The 6,552-nt window shown below is 41.6% G+C and overlaps 1 pseudogene; it reads left to right on the top strand.

The window, feature by feature from the left end:
- Nucleotides 1–1,182: 1,182 nt before the first annotated feature.
- On the top strand, nucleotides 1,183–2,125 carry LOC134384829 (heterogeneous nuclear ribonucleoprotein D-like; annotated as a pseudogene).
- Nucleotides 2,126–6,552: the final 4,427 nt, after the last annotated feature.

The following is a 6,552-nucleotide window of genomic DNA, read 5'->3' as shown; positions in this document are numbered from 1 at the left end:
CTAGGGACACATTGTTATAGGCTCACGTTAGCTACGGACTCTGTTAGTGATCACCTTACCAGAGGCTCCAGGGAGGGATCAATAATCAAGTATAGTGATTGAGAAGTGGGTAAGAAGAAGGATCAAGGAAAGGAAGGTGAAGCTGATGAGTACCTACTGGGTGTCAGATATGACTCTAAGAATTTTAAATGTGCTGTATTGTCTTAATTTTTCAACCACCCTGGATGATGGTTATTATTCTTCCCCATTGCCTTGGGTTGAATATCCCTGCCAAACAATTCCCACTGTAGTTGTTGATGGTGGGAAATTCTATTATGGTAATTGAAAGGTGGGGCCTTGAAGAGGTGATTAGATTGTAGGACCATGCCGTTGTGAATGAATTAATAATGGTGGTCAGGGCTTTAAAAATAGAGTGAGTGAGAAGTTTGCTCTCTCTGCTCCACCATTTTCTGAAATATGCGACCACTGGGTCACTGTCACCACCACCAAGACCCTCACATAATGTGTTCCCTGGATTTTGGACTTCCCAGCCTCCAAAACTGTAAGCAATAAATTTTGTTTTCTTTATAAATTACCTAATTCCATGTATTTTGTTTTAAGCAACAGAAATGGATTAGTACACCATTTTGTGACGAGAAAACGGAGGTGTAGAAAGGTTACTTAACTTGCCCAAGGTAACACAGCTGGAAAGTTGAGGAGGTGGGATTCAAACTTATGTCTGCCTGGTATGAAAATCCCAAGCCCAGTGATTTCCACCCTAGGGAAAGGACAAAGGGGATCAGGTACCCAGGAGGGTGGCTAAATTGCCAGTTGTTTTGAATGCTCTAGGAAGGGAAGGGAGATTAAATCCGAAAAATTAACATTTACAACATCTAAAGCAGTTCCCGATAGGCAAATCAACAGCACTTCTGTGTCTCAGCGGCTCCCCAGACATGCTGGCTCTTGACTAGGACATGTTTTAAATGTTCACAGAGGCCAGATCTAAGACAAGCACTCAGAGATGATAGTGCTTTGTTGGGGAAGGCAGACAATCTATGCCTGATGCTACCTTAGTCTATACAGGGAATCCTTACTTTGTGGCTAAGTGGAAATCAGTTAAAATTACTTGAGCATATCATGAGGATTTTCGTAAGTGAAAATTTCTAAAGAAAAAAATGAGATGGCACTACTGCCACAACCCGGACCATGAGCCAACACCCCCCCACCAACAACTCCGCCACCATGGAGGACATGAACAAGTACAGCAACATAGAGGAATTTGCAGAGTGATCCAAGATAAACTCGAGCAAGAATCAGCAGAATGACGGTAAAATGTTTATTGAAGGCTTGAGCTGGGATACAAGCAAGAAAGATCTGACTGAATATTTGTCTCAACTTGGGGAAGTTGTAGACTGCACAATTAAAACTGATCCAGTCACTGGAAGATCAAGAGGATTAGGATGTGTGTTTTTCAAAGATGCTGCTACTGTTGATAAGGTTTTGGAACTAAAAGAACACAAATTGGATGGCAAATTAGTAGACCCCAAAAGGGCCAAAGATTTAAAAGGGAAAGAACCCCCCAAAAAGGTTTTTGTGGGTGGATTGAGCCCAGATACTTCTGAAGAACAAATTAAAGAATATTTTGGAGCCTTTGGAGAGATTGAAAATATTGAACTTCCCATGGATACAAAAACAAAAGAAGAGGATTTTGTTTTATCACATACACAGATGAAGAACCAGTAAAGAAATTGTTAGAAAGAAGATATCATCAGATTGGTTCTGGGAAGTGTGAAATCAAAGTTGCCCAACCCAAAGAGGTATATAGGCAGCAACGGCAACAACAAAAAGGAGGATGAGGTACTGCAGCTGGTGGATGAGGAGGTACTAGGGGTCATGGCTGAGGTCAGGGCCAAAACTGGAAACAAGTATTTAATAACTATTATGATCAAGGATATGGAAATTACAACAGTGCCTGTGGTGGTGATCAAAACTGTAGTGGCTATGGTGGATATGATTATACTGGGTATAACTATGGGAACTATGGATATGGACAGGGATATGCAGACTACAGTGGCCAGCAGAGCCCTTATGGCAAGGCATCTCAAGGGGGTGGCAATCACCAAGACAATTACCAGCCATACTAAAGGAGGACACTGGAGAAAACAGGAGGAGATGCTAAAGTGACTCATCTTGCAGGACGACATTGAAGACTGGTCTTCTGTTGATCGAAGATGATTATGTTGTAAAAGACTTTCCTAGTGTAAAAGGCACAACTGTGTCCAACTGTATATAGCCACCAATTAGTTTTTCTTGTTTTTACTTTGTCCCTTGTGTTATGACTCTATGTGGATTTGTGTTTATATAAATTTTATTTGTATGATTTCATGTTAAACCTCAAATAAATGCTTCCTTATGTGATTGTTAAAAAAAAAAAAAGAGATGTTTTTCAGTTCTGGTGTTCTTAATAGTCCTTAGTTCAGGCTGTGATAACAAATGTAGACTGGGTGGCTTAACCAACACGTTTATTTCTCACAGTTCTAGAGCCTGGGAAGTCCAAGATCAAAATACTGGCAGATTCAATTTTTGGTGAGGGCCCTCTTCCTGGCTTATAGGAAACAGCCGACTTCTCGCTGTATTCTCACATGACAGAAAGAGACCTGTTAATCACTTCTGCTTATAAGGACACTAATTCCAACATAGGGGCTCCATCCTCATGACCTCATCTAAATGTAATTACCTCCCAATGCCCCATCTCCTAATACCATCACATTGTGGATTAGAGTTTTAATGTATGAATTTTGGGGTGACACAAACATTCAGCCCATAGCAGTAACAATAGTAAACAATGCATACTTACAGAGTTTAGTAGTTGGAGAAGTAAATTCACATGAATCACCTCATTTGAAACTCACAGTTGTTATCTGTGAGTGAGTTGTTTTTATCTTCCATTTTACAATAAGGAAGCTGAGTTGAGAAGCATTTGGTGATTTCCCCAGGGTCATACAACGGTAAGTGACAGTGGTGAAGTGCAAAGTCAGGTCTTCTAATTCCAGATCCTGTGCTCTTTCAGCTGCATCAGGAATCAGGCCATTCTGCCTCTAGTGTTAACAGCACCAATAACAAAATAGGAACAGCAACTGATGTTTATTTAACACTGTATTATGTGTCAGTCTCTTTGAAAATAATATCTCTTGGGGTACATACTAATATTCTTTCTACTTTACATCCCTGAGAAAACCTAAAATTATCAGGGTTAAGTAACTTTCCAAGATCACACAGTTAGTGTATGTCAGAGTACTTGAAGTATTTGAACCAGGTCTGGCTGAATGTAGAGATTATGTTCTTATTAACCACTCTGCCACAGTGGCCTTTGAAATGCTCTTTGAAAATATTCTGTTAGACGTACTTATTGAAATTTTAGTCAGAAATGGATTTCTTGCCCTTTAAAGCATTAGTGTTCTACAAAGTACCCTATTGAAAGTCCTATTTTTCAGGCACCACAGAAGACAGATGTTTCTTTATGCTCTGAAAGGTCCACTCTATGTAGCTGACTATAATGAGTTTGTATCTTGTTCTGAATGTTTCAGAAAAATGGCATTGGGCAGATCATTCCAAATGAAAGTCAAATCAAAGGAGTTATTGCGCAGATTTGACGGAAAACAAAACAACAACAACAAAACCAACAACCAAAACAACAGGATGTTATTCAGTGCTATGGGTGGGAACTTTTCATGTCAGAGTTCATTCTGAACCACACAGACATTTTCAGATGTGTTCCACCCTAAGATTCAGCCTGAAGTCAGAGACTTGTATGTATGACTGACTAAGACTTAAGTGATGGGGTGAGGCAGGGGTAGGAGGGAGTGCTACAGGTTTGGGGGAGGGAGTGCTACAGGTTTGGGTAATGCAGTGCTTAACTTGATTTCAGTGAGATTCAGAATTACCTGGAGATTGAGTGGACACTTTGCTGTGACTGAAGCAGACTACTCAGATAAATAGACGCTTTCTGTGAGTTCAGAAAAGTTATACTTTAATGCCTGAGCATATTTTAAATACTCATTTGGGAAGAACAATTAGACCCCTGAGATAATATTTCATAACTTTTGTTATGTGTTGGAGTCATGATTGCAACCCATGAAAAAGTTTTCCATGGCCAATACACAAGTGCACTTAGTTTTGACTGAGTTGAATTCTGGGTTAGGAAGTCCATTTGTATTCTACATGGACTCACAGCATCTCAGAGCCTAAAAGTGGCCTTAGAGTCACGCTAGCTCAACGTTCCTCATTTTACTGAAGAGGAAACTGAGGCACAGTGAGGTTTAGTGACATTCTGGAGTCAAACTTAACACAGCCAGGAGAGTGTTCTCTGAAGATCTAAAGGATCCCAATTCCATGTGGTGTTTGCAGATTTGACTGAGTTTTTGCACAGTATTTAAGAACACAAACTCTGAAATTAGATCTGGATTCTAAGCTAGATTCCTTTACTTATTAGCTGTGTGCCCTTTGCCAAATCACTTAATTTTCCCAAGTCTCAGTTTCCTCATCTATAGAATAGGTTTAAGACTTTTTTCCTTTAATCTCATCATACCCCACTATGCCTACAAAGAATGTACCCAAATTACTCCTTCCTCATGCCATTTCCTTGCCCACAAGTCTTGAGTGGCTTCTCATTGTTTCAACAGTCTGTCCATAAAAGTACCTGCTAGTAGTTTCTGGCACATGCACTTGCCCTTGGGCATTCTGGCTGACCCACTGTCCAGGACACACCTTGCCAATCCTGGAATTTCTGCCTTTCATTCGTTCTGCACCTACAATGTGCTAGGCACTATACTAGTTGAAGGGAATAAAAATATGAATAAGATTTGGTTTTTGTCCGTTTAGTGCGGAGAAAAATCCAAAAATAACCTTGCTATGTTCCCATAAGGGTTATGATTAAAAGCACCTAACTCCAATTTAGAGGAAGGCAAGTGGTCAGAGGCGTTACAGGTAAAGTGATAGTTCATCTTAGTCTTGAAGAATGTATTGAGATTTGACAGATATTTATATAAGGAAGGAAGGGACTTCTGGCTGAAGGAACAGTCTGAGCAAAGACATGAAGGATGGAAAGGCTTGGCATCAAGGACTGCCTTGTAGTTTCATATGGTGGACTTGCAGGAATGATGGGGGAAGTGCAGCTCTGAATTTTGGCCAAAGGAAAATCACTGGGGTCAGGTCACATTGCTGCTTTGTTAAGTCCCACAGGGCACAAAAGGGCAAAAGCATTCACATTTCCAGGGAGTCACATTTAAATGGCTGTGTGTTTGCCAAGATCTCATCCTCAAGGTACTGATGCTGGGGGCATCTTTCTCACGGGGTGACAGAGTGAAACATCAACATGGTTACATTTTTGCCGCTGATATCATTCCAGTCTTATGGCCTTGGCTTTCATTTTTCCAGGCTTTTACTATCTATGGTTCCCAGAGACAAGACCTCCTCCTTTCAGTCATGCCCCCTGGCTGGTGGGGAGAGCAGATGAGGATGTGACTGTGGTACACGGTATCAGAGAAGACCCTGGCTGTCCTGTTCTCAGCAGGCCGGCCCCTGAGTGGGTGCTGGGCAAGTGCTTATTAACACTGGGGAACCAAATGTGCCATCCTTTGTACCCTGACTTGGCCATCCCTTCTCTTCATGGTAGGAGAGAGAACAGAAGGAAGAAAGAAAGGACCTGTGCATTCCTGGTGGGCCAGATTCTTTTTTTCTGGTCCAGTGTAATTATCTCATTCAGAAAGGAACACCCCTTCAAATGTGAGCCAGTCAGCTGGTCAGATATTTATGGAGAATCTCAAAGCTGGGCACTGAGACTTCAGGTACACATGGATGCTGTCTACACCAAGTTTAAAATCTAGTCAGGAAAACAGATTAAACAAGTAGTGGGTACCAAAGTAATGAATACCTCAAATTATAGTGCCAGTTGCCATGAGAATGCACAACGGGGGACCTAAACTTGGACTTGGTCTGGGAAGTGCTACCTTGAGGAAGTGATCATTGATACTGAGAACCAAATGGACAGGAGTTAGCTAGTCCAAGGGAGCGAGGAAGAGCCTTCTAGGCAGAGAAATGCACGTGCACAGATCAAGGTGGGAAAGGGCATGCTTTTAAAGATTTTCAACCATCTTTGGAGGAAAACTCACTAGAACTAACAAATAGTGAGCACCCACTTTGGTCAGACAAGATGCTAAGCATACATTATCTCATGGAATCTTCCTAAGACCTTGTGAGGTTTATTTCTATGAGGGCAAGGCCCTTCTTGTCCCCACTGTCCTCCACTGTGTCCTCAATACTTAAGGTAGCACTTGGGTAGTAGCAAGCACAAAATATTTGTAAAGTTTACATTTTACAGAAGAGGAAACTGAGGCTCAGAGATATAAGGTTACTGAAGAGTTACTGGTGAAAACAGGACTCCAACCCACATTGTAGACAAGTGCTTGCCAGGCCACCCGATGACAGCCGGCTCTTTCCAGGACAACAGCCTTTCCTCTTCTTCTTCCAGATACAGCAGAGTCTATGCCTAGGCCTGGAGCAGTCCAGGGCTGG

The sequence above is a fragment of the Cynocephalus volans genome, chromosome 8, assembly GCF_027409185.1.
Source record: "Cynocephalus volans isolate mCynVol1 chromosome 8, mCynVol1.pri, whole genome shotgun sequence".
NCBI lineage: Eukaryota > Metazoa > Chordata > Mammalia > Dermoptera > Cynocephalidae > Cynocephalus > Cynocephalus volans.
The sequence above is the reverse complement of the archived record's forward strand: the minus strand, read 5'-3'. Positions and strand labels throughout refer to the sequence as shown.